General features: G+C 43.9%; 1 long non-coding RNA gene across 1 annotated transcript; it reads right to left on the reverse strand.

Moving 5' to 3' along the window:
- Positions 1–15,335: 15,335 nt before the first annotated feature.
- Positions 15,336–16,482, reverse strand: LOC122434528. Its single transcript, XR_006267397.1, has 3 exons — positions 16,444–16,482; positions 15,758–15,880; positions 15,336–15,556 (listed from the first exon to the last, which is right to left on the reverse strand). It is a non-coding gene; the product is annotated as an uncharacterized LOC122434528 (long non-coding RNA).
- Between the last annotated feature and the right edge of the window lie 7,888 nt (positions 16,483–24,370).

Raw genomic sequence — 24,370 nt, forward strand, 5'->3', positions numbered from 1 at the left:
TGCCCTCAATCTTTCCCAGCATCAGGGTCTTTTCAAATGAGTCAGCTATTCGCATCAGGCGGCCAAAGTATTGGAGTTTCAGCTTCAACATCAGTCCTTCCAATGAACATTCAGGAATGATCTCCTTTAGGATGGAATGGTTGGATCTCCTTGCAGTCCAACGGACTCTCAAGAGTCTTCTCCAACACCACAGTTCAAAAGTATCAATTCTTTGGCACTCAGCTTTCTTTATAGTCTAACTCGCACATCGATACATGACTAGTAGAAAAACCATAGCCTTGACTAGATTGTCCTTTGTTGACAAAGTAATGTCTTTGCTTTTTAATATGCTGTCTAGGTTGGTCATAACTTTCCTTCCAAGGAGTAAGCGTCTTTTAATTTCATGGCTGCAATTGCCATCTTCAGTGATTTTGGAGCCCCCAAAAATAAAGTCAGCCACTGTTTCCACTGTTTCCCCATGTATTTGCCATGAAGTGATGGGACCAGATGCCATGATCTCAGTTTTCTGAAAGTTGAGCTTTAAGCCGACTTTTTCACTCTACTCTTTCACTTTTATCAAGAGGCTCTTTATTTCTTCAATTTCTGCCATAAGGGTGGTATCATCTGCATATCTGAGTTTATTGATATTTCTCCCAGCAATCTTGATTCCAGCTTGTGCTTCCTCCAGCCCAGCATTTCTCATGATGTACTCTGCATACAAGTTCAATAAGCAGGGTGACAATATACAGCCTTGATGTACTCCTTTAAGTATTTAGAACCAGTCTGTTGCTCCATGTCCAGTTCTATCTGTTGCTTCCTGACCTGCATACACGTTTCTCAAGAGGCAGGTCAGGTGGTCTGGTATTCGCAACTCCTTCAGAATTTTCCACAGTTTATTGTTATCCACACAGTAAACCACAGGGTCGCAAAGAGTCAGACACGATTCAGCCCACACATAGATATACACAATACTTTTCATCCAGGAGAAAGCAGAGGTTAGAGAAGTGGTTACAATTCAGAACAGAGTAAGATAAAACATGAGGAGTTCTTCCCTCTGGGTGTTCAGTGGATGGGGATCCACGTGTCAATGCAAGGAACACTTCTTCGATGCCTGGTCCAGGAAGATCCAACATGCCATGGAGCAACTGAGCCCAGGCCCCACAACTACTGAGCCTGTGCTCCAGAGCCCATGTTCTTCAATAAGAGAAACAACCACAATGAGAAGCCTGTGCACAGCTACTAAAGAGTAGCCTCCACTTTCGAAAACTAGAGAAAGCTTGTATGCAGCAGGGAAGGCCCAACACAGGCAAAAATAAATCAATAAAATCAACCCGAGGAGAAGAGAGCAGGCCAACTTCTCTGACTAAACGGCAATGTGGAGTTGGACTAGGGATCCTGTAGAAAAGCCAAGTGGGAAGTAAAGCCTCGTAGGTGCTTACAGATAACTAAATGAGCTCTCTATCCCAGGTTCCCTTGTGGGTGCTTGCCGGGAGCCATTATGGGAGATCCCACCCATGACAAGGTCATGAGGAGAAGACCTGAAACGCAAGGCTGTCCAGGCTACAAGGGACCCTCCAGGTTGACCCCGGCCTCTACCCAACGCTGTATCCTCCCCCTCTTGCTGTTGTCCTTGTTCGTCCTGTTGCAGATCTTTGCATTGCCTGCCGAGAGGTCTCCTGCTCCTCTTTCACTAAATAAAGACCAACACAGAACCTTAATTAATAAATCTCCTGGACGCTGGTTCCCTATGAAGGGGCCAGGAATGAAGGAAATGTTTCAAGTAAAAACCCTTTTGCTGGTACTCTGACTTGTTTGGCAGATGTGTACTAATGCACATGACTGCTCACAACACCTTAATCATAAACAGCATAAAGAACCTGATCACAAAAGGCCCTGATAGGCACAGAGCCCTTCGGGGGGTGAGAAAGCCCTATTAGAGAACACAAAAAATATTATTCTAAAAGTGGTTATTGGATCAACATTTGATTGCTGTTGTTGTGCTGAGGTTGTGCAGTAAAAACTATTGTTAATATAGTTAAGGATTTAGAAAAATAAGAGTTTAGCCCTAGTGTGGAAACAATAAGATAATTGTTAATTTTAATCAAGAGTGCTAAAACAGAGGCTGCCTCACCAGAGCCACATAGTCTTTGTGTGGTAAACTTTTTAGATAAATTTAGCTGAGAACTTTTGCAAAAAGGCTGACATTTGCCTTAACAGGATTGTATTTCTACTATGTTGCAACCTGCTGTACCATGAGACTGCAACTTTTCTGTTTTCTGCTAAACTCAAGGCAAAATAGAACAATAAAGAATAGACTACGGAAAACAGTTTTGCCTTCACCTGGATCATAAAATGTTAATAGGCCCCAAGGCCAGAAGATAATGTATGAAGACCCACTATGAAAGAAGACTCATGAACAAAGAAGTATGCAGAAAACACCCTGGTTTCGTGAAGGACAAAACTGACATAATGTTAAACTAAACTTTGTATGCTTATCTTTCACCTCCCCTTAGAAATGTACTAACTTAGGGTATAAAAGCTACGGTGAAAAATAAAATGCTGCCAGACTCTGCTGCACACTCCAGTCTGGTTTCTCTGTCTCTCTTTTTCTCTCTTTCTCACTCGCTGACGCCATTCATCCTGAGAGTACCCCTGGATCCTGCTGGGGCTGGACCCCGGCAGGTGCTGCAAAGTGGGAGCCATGAACAGGCATTGTTACAGTTTTAGTTGTTGGTTTAGCAGATATTAATAGGGTTCACCATAACCCCTGGAGAAAAACTGTGTCAGGGCAGAACCAGATTCACATGGGTACATAGAGTAGGTGTGGACACCCTGGTCAGACATGTGGGAAGAAAGCCCAAAGAATGTACCAAGCAAGGGTCTAGTATGTTGACTTCTGCTGTCATCCATACACAAGTGGAAAGTCATGAATAAGCAGACACACCAAGTGGTCTGACATTAGAGCAGAAGGACAGTCACTGGAATTTCTAGGTGACTCTGACTCCAGTCTCCACAGGTGACACCATGAGGATACCCTCATACACTGCCACTGAGGGGACTGGTCACAGTTTCCCAGGAGCAGAAATGCTGGAGTTCAGGGATGAGCATGCTTCACTGGATTCAGTCATGCCAGGCTGCTCCCTGCTATGGCTGCACCCATCTCCACTCCTACCATATCCTGCAACCTTTGGGGGTTTCCTCTTCTATAACTAGCCTATTTGTATCCTTTGCCCATTTCTACAAATCATAAATGCAGTTATCTTCTTGATGATCAGCCATATATGAAAAATATTGATATATTCTTGATATTATTCTGTTATGGGCTTAAAACAATGTTTAGGAAGTACTCCCCCATTCCTAGTTCACAAGGATATTTTCTTACATGTTCTATAGTAGCTTTAGTTATTTGATAACTCAAGGAACATTTTTTGTTAGACACCATTCCAGGTCTCCATGGAGGTTCCAGTCTAGCTGGGAGAGACTGCCAAGAAATGAAAATACGTGGGAGGACAATATGGTGGAGGAGTAGGTGGACATGGAGCACATCTCTCCCCATGGATATATCAGGAATACACCTTCAGACACAGAAGTGCATGAAGAACACCGGCTGATAACAGACAGAAGTACCTGAGCAGCAGAAAAGAGTATACAGAACCACACAAAACTTGGTAGGATTAAGGAACTAGGGGGGAAAACAGGAGTGTTAGTAGGATTAGACCTGCTCTCAGTGGGTGGGGAAACTGATTCATGGGTCCAATCCCCACATTGGGACAGTTGGCTAGTCACAGGGGAAACGTTTAAGGCTGGGAGTGAAACAGCTGATCTGTGGCAGCCTAAATGGAATGAGAATTGCTGCCTCCTAGATAGCCCAGTCAGGGACACAGATTCCCTGGAAGGCACAAATGCTTGGAGCTTGAATTTAGGGAATAAGGAATAATCCCAGGGTGAGGCCTGCTGTTGACTACAGAGAGATGAATCGAGGGGATATGAAGGAGGAGATTCTGGTGGGAAATACCTGTGAAGGAAAGTCAAACAGCCATGGAAGGAAGGTCATGGGTACTGGTTGGAGCCATCACCATAGCTTCTCTCTCCCCACATGCCAGCATCAACAGCTGAACAACAGAGAGTCTGGCCCATCAAATGCCTGATGCACCAAACTACAGAATAGGACCCCACCCAGGGTGCCCCTTTAAGTGCCTGATGCACTAATATACAGAGTAGGACTCAAACCAGTGCGAACCCTTATGTGCCTGACGTGCTGAACCACAGAGAAGGACCCCAGGCATGGGAGCCCACTAAGTGCCTGAACAGGCAGGGCTACAGAGAAAGACTGGCCAAAGAGGCTTTCTGATCACCAGCTACAAGAGGCTCGAAAGAAGACTCAGATAGGGCCATAACCAGTAATGGCATAACCATGCCCCGACCAGTAATGCTGAAGAAGCCGAAGCTGAACGGTTCTATGAACACCTACAAGGTCTTCTAGAACTAACTCTCAAATGAGATGTCCTTTTCATGATAGGAGTCTGGAATGCAAAAGTAGGAAGTGAAGAGATACCTGGAGTAACAGGCAAATTTGGCCGTGAGATACAAAATGAAGCATGGCAAAGGCTAGCGGAGTTTTGCCAAGAGAACACACTGGTCATTGCAAACACCCTCTTCCAACAACACAAAAGAAGACTCTACACATGGACATCACCAGATGGTCAATACTGAAATCAGACTGATTGTATTCTTTGCAGCCAAAGATGGAGAAGCTCTATAGAGTCAGCAAAACCAAGACTGGGAGCTGACTGTGTGTCAGATCACGAACTCCTTATTGCTAAATTCAGACTTCAGTTGAAGAAAGTAGGGGAAACAACTAGACCATTAAGGTACAACCTAAATCCAATCCCTTACAATTATACAGTGGAAGTGACAAATTGATTCAAGGGATTAAATCTGATATATGAGTGCCTATACAAATATGGACATTAGTGACATTGTACAAGAGGCAGGGATCAAGACCATCCACCAGAAAAAGAAATGCAAAAAGGCAAAATGGTTTTCTGAGAAGGCCTTACAAATAGCTGAGAAAAGAAGAGAAGCTAAAGGCAAAGGAGAAAAGAAAATATATACCCATTTGAATGCAGAGTTGCAAAGAATAGCAAGGAGATATAAGAAAGCCTTCCTCAGTGGTCAGTGCAAAGAAATAGAGGAAAATAATAGAATGGGAAAGACTAGAGATCTCTTCAAGAAAATCAGAGATACCAAGGGAACATTATATGCAAAGATGGGCACAGTGAAGGATAGAAATTGTATGGACCTAACAGAAGCAGAAGATATTAAGAAGAATTGGCAAGAAAACACAGAAGGATGGAAAAAAGATCTTCATGACCCAGATAATCACGATGGTGTGATCACTCTCCTAGAGCCAGACATCCTGGAATGTGAAGTCAAGTGGGCCTTAAGAAGCATTGCTACAAACAAAACTGATGGAGGTCATGTAATTACAGCTGAGCTATTCCCAATCCTAAAAGATGATGCTGTGAAAGTGCTGCACTCAATATGCCAGCAAATTTGGAAAACATAACAGTGGCCACAGGACTGGAAAAGGTCAGTTTTCAGTCTAATCTCAAAGAAAGAGAATGCCAAAGAATATCTAAACTACTGCACAGTTGCACTCATCTCACATGCCAGCAAAGTCATGCTCAAAATTCTCCAAGCCAGGCTTCAACAGTATGTGAACTCTGAACTTCTAGATGTTGAAGTTGGATTTAGAAAAGGCAGAGGAACCAGAGATCAAATTGCCCACATCCATTGGATCATTGAAAAAGCAAGAGACTTCCAGAAAAACATCTACTTCTGGTTTATTCACTATGCCAAAGCCTTTGACTGTGCATCACAACAAACCATGGAAAATTCTTAAAGAGATGGGAACACCAGACCACCTGACCTGCCTCCTGAGAAATCTGTAAGCAGATCAAGAAGCAACAATTAGAACTGAACATGGAATAATTGACTGGTTCCAAATTGGGGAAGGAGTACATCAAGGCTATATTTTGTCACCCTGCTTGTTTAACTTATATGCAGAGTACATCATGCAAAATGCCAGGCTGGATGAAGCACAAGCTGGAATCAAGATTGCCTGGAGAAATATCAGTAGCTTCAGATATGCAGGTGACACCAGCCTAATGGCAGAAAGTGAAGAAGAGCTAAAGAGCCTCTTGAAGAAAGTGAAAGAGGAGAGTGAAAATGTTTGGCTTAAAACTCAATATTCAGAAAACTAAAATCATGGCATCTGGTCCCATCACTTCAAGGCAAATAGATGGGGAAACAATGGAAACAGTGTGAGACTTTTTTGGGGGGGGCTCCAAAATCACTGCAGATGGTGACTGCAGTCATGAAATTAAAAGACACTTGCTCCTTGGAAGAAAAGCTATGACCAACCTAGACAACATATTAAAAAGCAGAGACATCACTTTGTTGACAAAGGTCCCTCTAGTTAGAGCTTTGGTTTTTCCAGTAGTCGTGTATGGATGTGAGAGTTGGATGTTTTCGCTTGTTCTGTGGATTCTTTTTTCTTTTTTCCCTTTTTTCCTCTGCATCTGTTTTAGTTGTTGATTTTATTGGCACTATGGACTCTAGTTAAGCTTTTGAGTTGTTTTTTTCTCCTCAGTCACGTTTTTATAGTTGTTATAAACCTCTGTCTCTATGTTCAGATTTTACAGTTCTGTTTAGTTTTCCATTTTTTCCCCTCTTTTTTTAGTTTTAATTTTTAAAACCTATTACTGTTTTTCTACATGTATTCCTTTGTTTGCCTTTTCTACTGTTCTTTCCCCCTTTCAGTTAAACTTTAATGTATAGAAGCCTTCTTTATCTACCTCTATTTAACTCTGCATATCTATTCTTTCCATCTTTTCTTTCATTCCTTTCCTCTCAACAAATTTGTTAGTTTTACTTTCATAGCTTTATTCCCCAATTGACACCTTGCTTTAGTTTTGTTTTCCAGTCTGTGCTTTAATTAGTTTTGTTCTAAACTGGTAGATATAATCTTTGATTTCCTTTGTTCAATGGGTCAATCTATTGTACTTTATTTTTGTTGGGCTATTTTGATTTTCTTTATTGAGTGTATATGTATATGTGTATACTCAGTCACACTTTTTATTGTTGCTGTAAAGCTCTGCCTCTATGTTGGGCTTTTGCAGTGCTGTGGAGTTTGCCTTGTTTTTCTTTTCTCTTCTTTAATTTTAAAATTTTAAACCTATTTTTTACATTTATTCTTTTGTTTGCTTTTCTTACTGTTCTTTTCCTCTTACAGTTAAATTTTAATGTATATAAATCTTCTTTGTCTACTGCTCTTTTACTTGGCATATCTGTTCTTTCTTTCTTTCCTTTACTATCAACATATTTGTTAGTTTTATTTTTATTGCTTTATTTACCACTTGGCAACTTGCTTTAGTTTTGTTTTCTGGCTTGTGCTTTAGTTAATTTCGTTGTTAACTGGTAGATATAATTTTGATTTCCTGTGTTCACCAGGTCAATCTACTGTACTTTATTTTTGTTGGACTCCTTTGACTTTGCTTATGGGTATATATGTATATGTGTATATTCCATTAGTTTAAATATTACTTGCCTGATTTTGTAACTGACATTTATCTGGGGTTCATCATTGGCTTCTCCTTTTTGGGTATTTATTTTAGTCTCATTTAATGCCATAGCAAACCACGTGTGAATCTTCATTCCTGACCTGAGATCAAGCCCGGAGCCTTTGGACTGAGAGCACCAACTCCAAGACCCTAGACTACCAGAGAACTAATCCTATGCAGTATCAAATTGCAAGAACTCACACAAAGGAAACAACTTCAATACAAGACCTGGCATCACCCAACCACCAGTAGCACCCTGGAAACAACAAACAAAACAAAAATACAAACCCAATCATCAGCGGACAGGGTTACCACCTCACTCAGCCTTGCCCATCAGACAAAAAACAAACAAAAAACTCTGCACAAATCTCACACTATACAAAGCTTACACAAACCACTGGACCAACCTTAGGAGGGCAGAAACCAAAAAGAAGAAAGAATTCAACCTTGAAGCCTGGAAAAAAGGGACCTCAAACACAATAAGTTAAAAAAATAATGACAAGGCAGAGAAATACTACACAAATGAAGGAACAAATTAGAAACACAGAAGTCCAAATAAATGAAGAGGAAATAGGCAAACTACCTGAAAAAGAATTCAGAATAATAATAGTAAAGATGATAAAAAAACCTTGAAAACAAAATGGAGAATGCAAGAATCAATTAACAAAGACCTAGAAGAACTACAGAATAAACATACAGATACAAACATCACAATTACTGAAATTAAAAATACTCTGGAAGGAATCAATAGCAGAATATCTAAAGCAGAAGAACGAATCAGTGAGCTGGAAGATAAAATGGTGGAAATAACTTCTAAAGAGCAGAATAAAGTAAAAAGACTGTGAAGAACTGAGGATAGTCTCAGAGACTTCTGGGCTAATATCAAATGCACCAACATTCGAATTAGAGGGGTCCCAGAAGAAGAAGAGAAATAGAAAGGGTATGAGAAAATTTTTGAAGAGATTATAGTTCAAAATTTCCCCAACATGGAAAAGGAAATTGTCAATCAAGTCCAAGAGGCACAAAGAGTCCCATACAGGATAAACCCAAGGAGAAACATACCAAGATACATACTAATCAAACTAACAGAGACTAAATATAAAGAAAGAATATTAAAAGCAGCAAGGGAAAAACAACAAGTAACATACATGGGAAACCCCATACGTTTAACAGCTGGTCTTTCAGCAGAAACTCTGCAGGCCAGAAGGGAATGGCAGGATATATGTAAAGTACTGAAAGGGAAAACCAACAACCAAGATTACTGTACCCAGCAAGGATCTCATTCAAAATTGATGGAGAAATGAAAAGCTTTTCAGACAAGCAAAAGTGAAGAGAATTCAGTACCCCAAACCAGCTTGACAACAAAAGCTAAAGGGACTTATATAGTCAAGAAATACAAGGGAAGGAAAAAGATCTACAAAATCAATCCCAAACAATTAAGAAAATGGCAATAGGAACATATATATCAATAATTACTTTAAATGTAAATGGGTTAAATGCTCCAAACAAAAGACACAGCCTGGCTGAATGGATACAAAAATAAGACCCATATATATGCTATCTACAAGAAACCCACTTCAGACCTAAAGACACATATAGACTTAAAGTGAGAGGATGGAAAAATATATTTCATGCAAATGGGAAGCAAAAGAAAGCTGGAGTAGCAATCCTCATATCAGACAAAATAGACCTTAAAATGAAGAAGATTGCAAGAGATAAGGAAGGAAACTACATAATGCTCAAGGGACCAATCCAAGAGGAAGACATAATGATTTTAGATATATATGCACCCAACATAGGAGCACCTCAATACCTAAGACAAACACTAACAGACATAAAAGGAGAAATTGACAGTAACACAATAATAGTAGGAGACTTTAACACCCCACTCACACCAATGCACAGTTCATCAAAACAGAAAATTAATAAGGAAACACAAGTCATAAATCATACATTAGATGAGATGAACCTCACTGATAACTCTGGGACATCCCATCCAAATGCAGAAGAATACACCTTCTTCTCAAGTGCACATGGAACATTCTCTAGGATGGACCACATCTTGGGTCACAAATCAAACCTCAGTGAATTTAAGAAAATTGAAATTCTATCAAGCCTCTTCTCTGACCACAACACTATGAGACTGGATACCAATTACAGGAGAAAAACTGTAAGAAACACAAACACATATAGATTAAACAATATGATTCTAAACCAACAGGTTACTGACGAAACGAAAAGGGAAATAAAAAAAAAATTCTAGAAACAAATGACAATGAAAACACAACTCAAAACTTATTGGATGCAGCAAAAGCAGTTCAAAGAGGGAAGTTTATAGCAATACAATCCTACCTCAAGAAACAAGAAAAACATCGAATAGGCAACCTAATTTTACACCTAAAACAACTGTATAGAAGGAGGAAAAAATTATTAGAAGGAAAGAAATCATAAAGATCTGAGCAGAAATAAATGAAACACAAATGAAAGAAACAGTAGTAAATATTAATAAAACTAAAAGTCGGTTCTTCGAGAAGATAAACAAAATTGACAAACCTTTGGCCAGATTCACCAAGAAAAAAAGAGAGAAGAATCAAATCAGCAAAATTAGAAATGGAAAAGGAGAGGTTGCAACAGACAATGCAGAAATACAAAGGATTATAAGAGAATATTATGAACAACTATATGGCAATAAGGCTTCCCTGGTGGCTCAGATGGTAAAGCATCTGCCTGCAATGTGGGAGACCTGGGTTTGATCCCTGGGTCAGGAAGATCCCATGGAGAAGGAAATGGCAACCCATTCCAGTACTCTTGTCTAGAAAATCCCATGGATGGAGGAACCTGGCAGGCTACAGTCCACAGGGTTGCAAAGAGTTGGGATAACCTGGAAGAAATGGACAGATTCATAGAAAAGTTCACTCTTCCAAGACTGAACCAGGAAAAAATAGAAATGATGAACAACTTAATTAGAAGCACTGAAAGTGAAGCTGTGATAAAAAGTCTCACAAAAAAAAAAAAGCTTAGGACCAGATGGCATCACAGGAGAATTCTATCAAACATTTAGAGAAGAGCTTATGCTTATCCTTCTAAAACTCTTTCAAAAAGTTTCAGAGGAAGGAACACTTCTAGACTCATTCTATGAAGTCACCATCACCGTGAAACCAAAACCAGACAAAGACAACACAAAAAAGGAAAACTGTGGGCCAATATCACCGATGAACATAGATGCAAAAATCCCCAACAAAATGTTATCAAACAGAATTCAGCAACACATCAAAAAGCTCATACACCATGATCAAGTTGGGTTTATTCCAGGGATGCAAGGAATCTTCAGTATACACAAATCAATCAATGTGATACACCACATTAACAATTTGAAAGATAAAAATCACAGGATAATCTCAATAGATGCACAGTTAGCCTTTGACAAAATTCAGCACACATTTATGATTAAAACTCTAAAAGAATGGGTATAGGAGGAACCTACCTCAACATAGTAAAGGCTATATCATATATATATATGATAAGCTTACAGCAAACATTATTCTCAATGGTGAAAAACTGAAAGCATTCCCCCTAAGATCAGGAAGAAGACAAGGGTGTCCACTTTCACCACTATTATTCAACATAGTTCGGGAAGTCTGAGCTACAACAATCAGAGAAGAAAAAGAAATAAAAGGAATCCAGATTGGAAAAGAAGAAGTAAAGCTCTCACTTGTTTGCTGATGAAACAATACTGTATATAGAAAACCCTAAAGATAGTATCATAGCTAATCAGTTAATTTAGCAAAGCAGCAAGATACAAAATCAACACACCAAAATCACTTACATTTCTATATACTAACAATGAATAATCAGAAAGAGAAATTAAGGAATCAATCCTATTCACCATTGCAACAGAAAGAATTAAATACCTAGGAATAAATTTACCTAAGGAGATAAAAAAAAACTGTACACAGAAAATTATAAGACACTAATGAAAGAAATCAAAGACGGCATAAACAGTTGGAGTGATATTCCATGTTCCTGGGTTGGAAGAATCAATATTGTGAAATTGACTACACTACCAAACACAGTCTATAGATTCAATGCGATCCCTATCAAATTACATATGACATTATTCAAAGAACTAGAACAAAAAGTTTCACAATTCATATGAAAACACAAAAGACCCCGAATAGCCAAAGCAGTCTGAGAAAGAACAATGGAGTTGGAGGAATCAACTTTCCTGACTTCAGATTACATTACAAAGCTACAGTCAGGAAGACAGTATGGTACTGGCACAAAAACAGAACTACAGACCAATGGAACAAGATAGAAAACCCATAAATAACCCCATGCAAATGTGGGTACCTTATTTTTGACAAAGGAGGCAAGAATATACAATGGGGCAAAGACAGCCTCTTCAATAAATGGTGCTGGGAAAAGAGGACAGGCACATGTAAAGGAATGAAATTAGAACACTTCCTAACACCATACACAAAGATAAACTCAAAATGGATTAAAGACCTAAATGGAAGACAAGAAACTATAAAACTCTTAGAGGAAAACATAGGCAGAACACTCGATGACATAAAGCAAAGCAAGATCCTCTATGACCCACTTCCTAGAGTGAAGGAAATAAAAACAAAGTCAACAAGTGGGACCTGATCAATCTTAAAAGCTTTTGCACAGCAAAGGAAACACTAAGTGAGGTGAAAAGACAACCCTCAGGGTGGGAAAAAATAACAGCAAATGAAACAACTGACAAAGGATTAATTTCCAAAATATACAAGCGGTTCATACAACTCAATACCAGAATGACAAACAACCCAATCAAAACGTGGGGAAAGACCTTAACAGACGTTTCTCCAAAGAAGACATACAGATGGCTAACAAACACATGAAAAGATGCTCAACATCACTCATTATCAGAGAAATGCAAATCAAAACCACAATGAGGTGCCATCTCATGCCAGTCAGAATGGCTGTTATCCAAAAATCTAGAAACAATAAATGCTGGAGAGGGTGTGGAGAAAAGGGAACCCTTTTACACTGTTGGTGGGAATGCAAACTAGTACAGCCACTATGGAGAACAGTGTGGAGATTCCTTTAAAAACTGGAAATAGGACTGCCATATGACCCAGCAATCCCACTGCTGGACATACACACCGAGGAAACCAGATCTGAAAGAGACATGTGTACCCCAATGTTCATCACAGCACTGTTTACAATAGCCAGGACATGGAAGCAACCTAGATGTCCATCTGCAGATGAATGGATAAGAAAGCTGTGGTATATATACACAATGGAATATTACTCAGCCATTAAAAATAATACATTTGAATCAGTTCTAATGAGGTGGATGAAACTGGAGCCTATTATACAGAGTGAAGTAAGCCAGAAAGATAAAGACCAATACAGTATACTAACACATATATATGGAATTTAGAAAGATGGTAATGATAACCCTGTATGTGAGACAGCAAAAGAGTTACAGATGTATAGAACAGTCTTTTGGACTCTGTGGGAGAGGGCAAGGGTGGGATGGTATGGAAGAATGGCATTGAAACATGTAAATTATCATGTGTGAAATGAATCACCAGTCCAGGTTCGATGCATGGTACAGGGTGCTCAGACTTGTGCACTTGGATGACCCAGAGGGATGGGATGGGGAGGGAGGTGGGAGGGGGGGTTCCGGATGGGGAACACGTGTACACCCATGGCTGATTCATGTCAATGTATGGCAAAACCAATACAATATTGTAAAGTAAAATAAATAAATAAATTAATTAAAAAAATACAATATTAAAAAAAAGTCACAAAAAGTATAAGAAATATATATGAAGTTAGCTTTAAAAATAGGGTCTTTTTTTGCAAGGTACTAGGTTATAAAATGAAAATTAAAGGTGTAATAGAGGACTTAAAAAGAAAAAAATGATAAAAATATATCTAGAAATTTCTCTGGGGCTATTGTAGGCAGTGTGGGGTCAGTTCATTTTCAGATATTTCCTTGATCCAGCTTCTACTTCTCAAGATCTATAGGCCCCTTCCAATGTAGTCAGTGCTAACTACAGGGTTTTAATCTGTTGCACGTGTCACTTCCAAACCGGTTCCCTCTGTTTATTTTGGCTTCTTTTGTTTGCAAGTCTCTTCAGTGTCTAATTTCTGCCCTGACACAAGGGGGCGGTAGTGGTCACTTATTTAGGCTCACTTGTTGAGTCGTGCTGTAGGGAGGGAGGAACACTGCAAACAAATATCACTGGCGTGTGTGGGGAGCACTCGCAGGGTCTCAGCCGCACTGGGTTTGCCCCTGCTCACGGCGTGTGTGCTTTCCCAGTCTACACTGCTCAGGCTTCAGGTTGCTCTGCAGGGAGCGGGCCCTGGGTTGCGTGCACTTCACAGGTCTAAGCCGCTCCAGGTTCAGGTTCTCGGGTACTCCACAAAGGCACAGACTCTGTTGGGCCTGCGTTTGGTGCCTTCCCTGGTCCGAGTAGCTCAGGTGACCAGGTGCTTGGTGAGCGTACTCCCCCCAGGTGCGTGCATCTTATCACCTCCCCGGCCCCAGATGCTCAGTTTCTGGGGCGAGCCCATCTCCAGTGTGCCCTCCGTCACTTCTGGGGAGCTGATCTCTGGCTGTAACCCTCCTGGCGGATGTCAACCATCCAGAATATCAGGAAGTCTTGGTTAGAAACTGGAAGCCTGTTCGCAGTTTGGCAGGGGATGCCCTCTATGGGACCAAGTTTGCCCCTTTCCGGCTCTGGCTGGCACCTGCCTGCCCCCTGCCTTTGGTGGGGGATGTGCCGGTCCACAGCCTGCTAGCTCTTCTCTGGTATTCACTCAGTCCTTTGTTCTGTGAGTGGGACAGCAGTGCCTTAGATTAGGGCTTTTTGTGGGATAGTTCTCTCTCTCTCTCTCTTTTTATTTCCTTTCTCTCTCTGGGTATTCCACAGTTTAGGTTGCTCTCTCACGTTAGCTCCCTCAGATTGCCCTCAGGGCATTCAGGCCTGGTCCTTACTCTAAGCAACGCAGCCCGCTCCTCCCCAGTCAGCCCCCACTTGCTGGTGGCAGATGCGAGTGTCTGGGGGTACTTCTCTGCTGTGGGTTTTATTTATTTATTTTTCCTCCCGGTTATGTTGCCCTCCAAGATTCCAAAACTCCCCACAGACCCACCAGTGAGAGGGTTTCCTGGTGTTTGGAAACTTCTCCTCTTTTAATAACCTTCCTGGGACAGATCACCGTCCCTAACTCTTTTGTTTCTCTTTTTATATTTTATATTTTGTCCTACCTCCTTTTGAAGACAATGGGCTGCTTTTCTGGGTGCCTGATGTCCTCTGCTAGCGTTCAGAAGTTGTTCTGTGGAGTTTGCTCAGCATTCAAATGTTCCTTAGTTGAATTTGTGGGGGAGAAAGTGATCTCCCCGTCCTATTCCTCCGCCATCTTAGGACCACCCTCTGGTATTATATCTGAATATATAAATGCAACTATAAAACTGAGAAAATAATCCAAAATCAATACTGAATTGCAGTACACAACATTCTTATTCTCCCACTTCTTACATTGTCTTCACTTATGTTGTACTCCTTGAATATCTGGATCTCAAAACCTACCCTCCAACCGGAAGATGAATGCATTATTAGAAAGTGAACAAGCTAAAACTAAAATCAGAGACAGCACAGTAGCTGTTTTGTTTTCTGCAGTTAACAATAACCAAACAAACCTTGTGGACCCTGAGTCCCCAGACAGCACCACAGGCACAAGCTGAAGCCTGATCAGACTACTGCAGAAAGCAATGCCCTCGGGAAGGACACTTGAGGCTAAGGCACATAGACTAGGTTTAAGGCCCTCTTCTGTGCTGAGACTGAGCAAAAAGGGGGGGCACAAAGTGCTGCAAGGTCCACATCACCAGGGAAAGCTGTTCCAGACAGAAGGTGATGGCCGTCTGCAGCAGGGCATGGTCTTCAGTAGTCAATCAGCTAAAAGGGAGGGAAAACGAAATTCAAGTTCCCGCCAAGAAGGATGAAGAGGTGCATGTCCTCCCTTTGTACCTGCACACCGACAAGCCCAGAACACCACATTTCTCCTCTAGGCTTAACCCTACATTATGGCTCCTCCTGGGCCGAGACTGGTCACCACCCACCACTCCCTCCCTTGCCCTGGACCCCTTTAGAACTGACAGAACCAACATGTGGCCATTAACGTAGAGCTCCCTCCAAACCGGCAATTGCAGTTGAGTACGTCGAGTCTGGAGGTGGCGGGCGTTGTCCGCCTGTGCGTGCGATGAGAAAGGCACAGTGAGGCTGCTGGTGTAGATATGGTTAAGGCACCATCCACACGAGTCATTTTGCCTGTACATCAGGTTCCCTGCTCACGGAGACCTGCCTTCTCCCACAAGGCCGCCGCTGGACCCCCTGGACATCACTGCCCAAACTTCTGGATCCCTTCAGGTTGCTTTTCCTCACCACCATGCCCTGGCAGCCAGACCATCCCTGATCCATACCCTCCAGCCCCCCAGAGTACTCTTCTTCTACACTTTAGACCCTGCCACCTGTAACCACCCAAACCACCCCTAGCCCACACCCCTAGCCACCTGGCCCACTGGGGTCCTGGAATAGGATAGAACTGGAAGATTCATTTACTCACAACTCTGGCTCTGGGTGCAGCGTCTCCACCACACCCTGGTGCGTGGGGTGCCCCTGGGATATGCAGAATGGCACCGACTGCATCACCTGACTCTCCTGCAGCACTGGGGCTCTGGGATCAGCCAGGTCGCCGGAGCCGGCAGGGACTCCTCAACTGATCACGTCACTAGGGCCAGCTGGGTCGCCAGGGCCATGACGGCTAGCAGCACCACCCAGCACACCTTGGCTGCCCCGTGCTGTGCCCGCTGCAGAGGCCATGGTACCTGTGTCTTCATCGGTTGCCCTTGTGGCTCCTCCACTGTGTGCCTGGGACTCCACCTTGAACCCCTCTCCCCCTCCCTCTGTGGTGGGAAAGACTGAACCTTCCCTACAGATCCCAGCCCTGTAGTGCAACCTGCAACTCAGCATCAGCAGAGCGTCTGCGCGCACACACCCTGGTCCTGCCTCACGATTGGTTCCCACCAACCACTGGTTCCCGGGATGACTGCAGGCTCTTGGGCAGTGGGAGCCCCCTGCTGAAACTTCATGCATTCACGTGCTATGTTGCCCCAATGCACGTGTGCAGGCACACACCCACGTGGTCTGGGCCCTCTGTGTCAGCCCTGCCTTGGTCTTGGAGACCTAGTAAACGGCTCAACCATGAGGCCTCTGGGTAGTGCTCCACCCTTTTGTGTGGGGGAGCTCCTCAGTGCACATGCTCAAATAGATCCTGCCCCACTCCTCAGGGCACGTGACTGTTTCCACCCCAAGTCTGCAAACCCCAAGTGAGCCCCAGTCTCTGTGCACCTCCAAGTCTGTGCTGCTGCCAGCCTGGCGTCGCTCACAGGTGACCATCCTGCTGAGTGCAGGTCCTTGTCATCGACTGCCAGAAGGGAGTTGGGCACCTCTGGGTCAGTGCCGGTCTATCCCTCTGGTGTCTCACACATAGTTCACATGCGTGTATGAGTGTCTGTGTGCGTGAGCGCATGAGCAGGTGCATGCACATGGGCGTGTGTATGGGTGTGTTTGTGAGAGCAAGCACATGCCCAGATTCATGCACATAGGTGTGTGTATCTGTCTGTATCTGTGTGTGCGCCCAAGAGAGTGCCCTTACACAGGTGCCTGCCCATCGACGTGTGCGTGGGTATGTTTCAGAGAGAGAGCACATGCACAGATTCGTGTGACTGTGTGTGGAGGTGTTTGCACATGGGCATGTATGTGTGGTCACGACAGAGCGTGTGATCAGGTGCATGCACATGGGTGTGTCCTTGTGTGCATTTGTGTGTGTGTGTGTGCATCAAAGAGAGCATGGTTGGGATGCATTCACATGGGCATATGTGTCTGCGTGCATGCTTGAAAGGTGCCTTCACATGGGAGTGGGTATGCCTGGCCCTGGAGGCATGATACAGGGATGCAGAGCATACTGTGCTTGCCCACCTGGGGAGGGAAGCGGGGACTGCTGTTGGACTCACTGGGGATGGCATGGGGCTGGGCCACCTGGGGCTCCAGGCACACACACTGCAGGAACCCCAGGCTGGGGACTTGCACCAGGCACCCCCAGAAGCACCAGTGGGACCGGCTGGACTCAAGGGCTGAGGGAAGGGCAATGTCCTCCAGGATAGCCCCAGTCTCTTGGCCCTCTGCTGGCACAATTCTCATGGGCTTTCCCTTCCCAGGTACAAAGTCTCGTGGCTCTCTGGAGGGCTGGAGGTGCCAGGGGCTCTCAACTTGGAGGTGACCCTGTGTCTGCTGCCCTGCTGGGTGCTGGTCTACTTCTGTGTCTGGAAAGGGGTCAAGTCAACAGACATGGTACAGCCGGGAGGTGATGATGGGTTTAGGGCACCACTGCCTGGGAGGTGGTGTGCATCTGTCAGGGACCACTAATGCCTCGGGAGGTGACTGGATCAGGGCCACTGCCCAAGGAGGGGACAGGTACTTCAATCAGTCTGTTGGATCCTCGCCCCCTGGCTGGATAGGCCTCTCAAGGGCCATCCAAATCCAAGGCCAGCAGCCTTCCCCCACCCCCAGTGGAGGGATTAGATTTTCCTCCATTATCATGTTAGCTGTAGGAGTTTTGTAGATTACCTTGATCAGATTAAGAAAGTCTGTTTGTAGTCCTAGTTTTCTGACAGTTTTTATCATAGTGGTTGTTGAATATTATCAAATGCTTTTATGGCATCTATCGAAATGATAATATGGTTTTTCTCCTGTGTTTGCTTAATATGATGAATAACACTTGTGGATGATTTTTTAATGCATAACCAATCTTTCATTCTTGGGATAGATCTCATTTGGTCATAATGCTTTATATATTGCTGGATTAAATTTGCTAACATTTCATTTTTTGTGCTTAACTTAATGAGGATAGTGGTCTATGGTTTTCTTTTCCTGCAATCTCTTCATCTGGTTTTGGTATTTTGTAAGGCTGGCCTCATAAGATGATTTGAAAAGTGTTTCCCCTCCTCTCCTTTCTGAAAGAATTTGTATGGGGTTGGTGATATTTCTCCTTTATGTATTTCATAGCATTCACTAGTTAAGTCACATGGGCCTGGAGTTTTCTGTTCCATATCTTTGATAGATTTAGGGATATTTAGGTTTTCCACTTTCTTCTTGAGTTAGTTTTGGCAATTTGTGTCATTCAAGGAATTTGATAATTTCATCTAAATCGGCAAATTTATTCACAAACCTTGTTCCTAATGTGTTGTGGTTACTGGCTCAGCCTGTCTGACACTCTGTGACCCCATGGACTGTAGCCTGCCAGGCTCCTCTGTCCACAGGGATTCTCCAGGCAAAGATACTGGAGTGGGTTCCCATGCCCTCCTCCAGGGAATCTTCCCAACCCAGAGATTGGACTCAGGTCTCCTGCATTGCAGGCGGATTCTTTACCATCTGAGCCACCAGGGAAGCTCAGGAGTACTGGAGTGGGTAGCCTATCCCTTCTCCAGGGGATCTTCCCAACCCAGGAATGGAACTGGGGTCTCCTGCATTGCCGGTGGATTCTTTACCAGCTGAGCTACCAGGAAAGCCCTTAAACCACCTAGTCTGTGGTATTTTATTATTATTTTATCATGTCAGGCTAAGCTGCCAAATGGGCTTCCAGATGGCTCAGTGTTAAAATAAAGTATCTCCCTGCCAAGCAGGAAGTGGGAGTTGGATCCCTGGGTCAGGAAGATCCCCTGAAGAAGGGAATGTCAACCCACTCCATTATCCTTGCCTGGAAAACCCCACGGACATGCACAGAGGAGCCTGGTGGGCTATAGTTCATGGGGTTGCAAAAGAGCTGGGCACAAATTAGAGACTAAACAACAAGCTGACAAATACAGGATAGGAAGTAAGAAAATGGACACTTTCATGCCCAATTGTTTGGAGTCAAATAGAAGCAACCTTTTTGGAGGGCAATTTGGTAACATGTATAAAACATTTTAAAAAGAGATTACTTTTTGACCCAACAATGCTCCTTCTTAAATCAGAATCATTGAACATAATGTGTTGGTGGTAGTGGTGTCGTTACTCAGGCATGTCCAACTCTTGTGATCCCATGGACTGTAGCCCACCAGCCTCCTCTGTCTATGGGATTTACTCCAATTTACTGAATATTTACTCAGTGAAGATGCATATTTACTTTCTTTCAATTTTAACACTGTGCCACTTCCCAGGTGGCACAGTGGTAAAGAATCTGCCTGCCAATGCAGGGGACGCGGGCTTGGTCCCTAGGTCAGGAAGATCCCCTGGAGGAAGAAATGGCAACCCACTCGAGTATTCTTACCTGGAAAATTCCATGGACTTAGGAGTCTGGCAGGCTATAATCCATGGGGTTACAGAGAGTGGTACACAACTGAGTGACTGAGCACACCTTATCTGCAGATAACCTGATCATACATGTAGAAAATACAGTGTAATTCACAGAACTACTAAAACTATCAGCAAATCTGGTGATGTTGCAGGAAACACTAGATATTTGAGGGTGCTAACTCCTTCCCCAAATACTGAACTAATTGTCCCTAAGCTTTTCTACATTGCTCTAAAACAAGGTCTGTAGGCCATAAAGTTACAGATCTAGTGTTTCCGAGTTGTTTGATCTTCTGCAAGCCAAGCTTTTTTACTTTGGGAAGAATCAGACCTACTGATAAAATGTGGTGGGCAAACTAGAATTCTGGTGGGAGGGCATACTTTTGAGTATCAGCCACCTACTGTAGACCAATAGCCTTAAAAATAAATAGAAATGTGAATTTTTAACTCCGTACTTCTACCCTTTGGAATCTATCTTGAGGAAATAACCAGTCATGCAAAGACTTATGCAGAAGATTTCTATGGAATCATTAATAAGGAAAAATGGAAACATATTAAATGTTTAACACTTATAGTACTTCTTTTATGTATCCAAGTATATGTTTTTGAAGAAATTTTAGAAAGAGAAAAATGCTTACATGTTAAATAAAAATAATTTGAGGAAAAATTAATCCTGAACATGCAACAATTACATTATTGTTATATATGAAGTGACAGTCTCTCAGTTGTGTCCGACACTGCGACCGCATGGACTATACAATCCATGGAATTCTTCAGGCCAGAATGCTGGAGTGAATATCCTTTCCCTGCTCAGGGGATCTTCCCAACCCAGGGATCGAACCCGGGTATCCTGCATTGCATGCGTATTCTTTACCACCTGAGCCATATAAATGCCAGTATAAAACTAAGAAAATATTCCAAAGTACTGACCACAGTTAATGCTGAATGAGAAGTCACAATACATTTTAATTTTCTCTCATTTCTTAAATTGTCTTCAGTTACACTGTACTACTAGACTATCTGAAGCCCAGACCCTTCCCTTGAAACCAAGGACAAAGGCAAGAAACTGTGGAGGTGCAGTATTTGAAAATATATTCAGACACAGAATGATACTTCAGCTTTATTTTATGCTACAAGAAATATTGAAACACCCTTCTCCTCCAGCCAGAGGAAAACAACAGGGCCAAGAGTGCCCAAAGGCCAATATAGGCAGTTAGGCCCCCTTAAATAAATCAGCAACCAGTGTAGGAATCAATGCCCTGGGGAAGGATGCACTGCCTAGATTAATCTTAGGTGCTCTTTCTTGGCCTAGGATTAGGGATAACCAGGGACACAAAGTACCCTGTAATTGGTTGGTTGATCCCAACCAACAGGAAAAGCTGCCTGAGATAGGAGATGATAGAAATTCGGAGGTGGCCACCGTTTTTAGCAGTCAGCTGGCTAAAAGGGAGGGAAAAAGAAAATCAAATTAAATGTGGGAACTGTTCCTCTAATTCTCTCTGCCCCCCTCAGCTGGTGACAGGCTCAGTGCACATATCTACATCCTTAGACTTCCCCTTTCAGGGGTCTCCAGTTGACTATTAGAATGACCCCAGACACCTGCCACCCACCCAGGCCCCTTTGCAAGCTAACATTGCCAGGATATTGCCGTTCACTGTGAGCTTCTTCCCTACTGCCCTGTGGTAGGGCTGGGTGTGTGGGCTCAGGGACTAGCGGGCCATCTCTGCCTCCATGGGTGACAGGAAGAGCACTATGTTGGAGCTGGTGGCGGCGAGGTTAAGGGACCATCTCATGCCAACCTTGCCTGTGCCTCAGGCCTATTCTTCATTTGGAGGCCTTCTGAAGGGAACTCTTCTGTTTCCTTCTGGCAGTTCTCACTTGTCTCCATCCCCACTCCAAGTCTGCTCCCAGCCCTTCCAGTCCCTCAGGCCATCTCCCCTCTCCATCTCTCCCTGCCACCCCTGACCCATACCCACTGAGGCCAGACCCTCCAGCCGTCTTCTTGGTCTCCCTCCCTGCAGCCTTTCCTATCCCCAGGCTGACCACTTTCTCTCCATTCCAATGTCTATAGTAGGCCCGTTCGTCCCTGGTCCAACCCCTCGCCTCTGTTCAAGTAGGATACAAACTGAGAAGGTGGCTTCTTGGCCTTCCGGCCACGGGTGGCACATGCCCACCAAGTCCCAATGCAGAATGTCCACCAGGCCACGGACCAACGTGCCCTCCTGGCCCTAGGGTGGTGTACCACCAGGCCCTGGTGCCACATGTCCACCTGGCCAAGGCATGGCCTGTCCGTCCAAGCCCGACAAGGCGTCTTCGCCAGGTCCTGGAGTGTGAGGTACCTGCACCAGCTCTGGGGCTCCAGCCGAGGCTGCACCTGCTTCTCCCATTCCTGTGAGGCCCTGGTGCCCTTCAGGGCCATTTGGGTCACCAGGTTCATCAGCACCTCTTGCCACGCCACCTCTGCTGGCACCTGGGCCTGCGGCCTCCAGAACCACTCATGCTGCAGTTCAGCCCACCAAGGCCAGCTAGACTGTCTGAGGGGCTGAGGCACCCAAAGGAAACCATGCCCCTGGGCGGGTGACATTACTATGGGGGCCGAGAACACCTATTCAATCAGGCTCTGACAGCAGTCTCTGGATGGCCCTCCAAGGTGGTTATGAGCACATGACTGTTTCCCACCAAACGTGGAAACACCAAGTGAGCCCCTTCACCTTACACCTCTGCTGCCATGTTCACAGGTGACCAGCCTACTGACTTCAACTTCTGGAAGGGAGTCAAGCACCAGGGCTAGGCCAGGTCTGTCCCATTCGTCTCCCACATGTAGGTCAAGTCTGTGTCCTTGTCTGTGCATGTGGGCATGTGCAGGTGCATGCACATGGGAGTGTGCTGGGACCCGTCCCTGGAGTCCTGAGACCAAGGATGCAGAGTTGGCTGTTCCTGCCAACCTGGAGAGGGAAGTGGGGACTACTGTTGGGCCTACTGGGGAAGGCATGGGGCAGGGCCGCCTGGTGGTCTGGGCACAGAGACTGCAGGAACTCCAGGCTGTGGGCATGCCCTGGGCCCCTCAGAAGCACCAGAGGAACCAGCTAGACTCAAGGGCAGAGGGAAGGGCCATGTTGCCCTGGACACCCGCAGTGTCTTGCCCTCTGCTGGCACAACTTTCATGGCCTTTCCCTCCCCAGGAACAATGTCGTAAGGCTGTCCGGAGGGCTGGAGGTACTGGGGGACCTCAACTGGGAGGTGATCCTGTGTCTGCTGGCCTGCTGGGTGCTGGTCTACTTCTGTGTCTGAAAGGGGTTCAAGTCAACAGGCAAGGTACAGCCAGGGGAGACCCCGGGGCTGGGGCAGCACTGCCTGGGCATTGGGTTCATTTGCCAGGGACCACTGGTGCCACGGGAGGTGACTGCATCAGGGATTGTACTTCAATCTGGCCCCTGAGCCCCACCCCCTGGCAGGAGAGTCCTCTCGGCCCTCCAAATCCAAGGCCAGCAGCCTTCCCCACCCCCACTGGAGGGGAAGAGGCACCAGCTATGGCTGACCGTTTCCTGTGTGTGGGGCATCCCTGTCCCACCTTCCCACCCTCCAAGTTTCTGTTGATTCTGGCCCCCAGTCAGTTTTAGGGTGTGCAAAGACCTGCTCTACTGCCTGTGTCTGTTCGCTGCTCTGTGGCCAAGAGGACCTCAGTGGGGTGCCTGGACATGTCAATGTATGGCAAAACCAATACAATATTGTAAAGTAATTAGCCTCCAATTAAAATAAATAAATTTATATTAAAAATGAAAAGATAATTTAAAAAAGAAGTAAACATTTAGGTCAGTATTTCTAATTCTTGGAATACATTAATACTTTTAAGAAATAACCATTAATGGAAAGATATATAAATTCCACTAAATCATTAACCATAGTAATGGAAAAAGTGCAAACAACTTAAATGTTCCATAATTACATTCTTATTTTTTTTTTTATTTAAAGACCCAATCTTAATTTTTTGGCCATGCCACATGACATGTGGGATCTTAGGTCTGCTGCCAGGGATTGAACCTGCAGCCCTTACGCTGGAAGTGCAGAGTCTTATCCACTGGACTGCCTGGGAAGTCCCAATAATTACATTATGATGCATCTTCTATCTATTCAATAACACATTTCTGAGGAGATTTTAGAAAGTGCAAAAGCTAGTACACTAAATTAAAAAATTTAGGAAAAAAATTTTTTTTAGGAAAAAATTTAAAGCTAAACTTTATAACTTCTACATCACATGCTGTTATACATTTAATGTGCAAGTACAACCAGAAAATATTAAGTGTTGACAGTATTTAGTGCTGAATATAGGGCTCGATTTTCATTTTCCAAAATTGTTTTCAATGCCCTTGTAATTGAATT

Source organism: Cervus canadensis, chromosome X, assembly GCF_019320065.1.
Source record: "Cervus canadensis isolate Bull #8, Minnesota chromosome X, ASM1932006v1, whole genome shotgun sequence".
NCBI classification, from domain to species: Eukaryota; Metazoa; Chordata; class Mammalia; order Artiodactyla; family Cervidae; genus Cervus; species Cervus canadensis.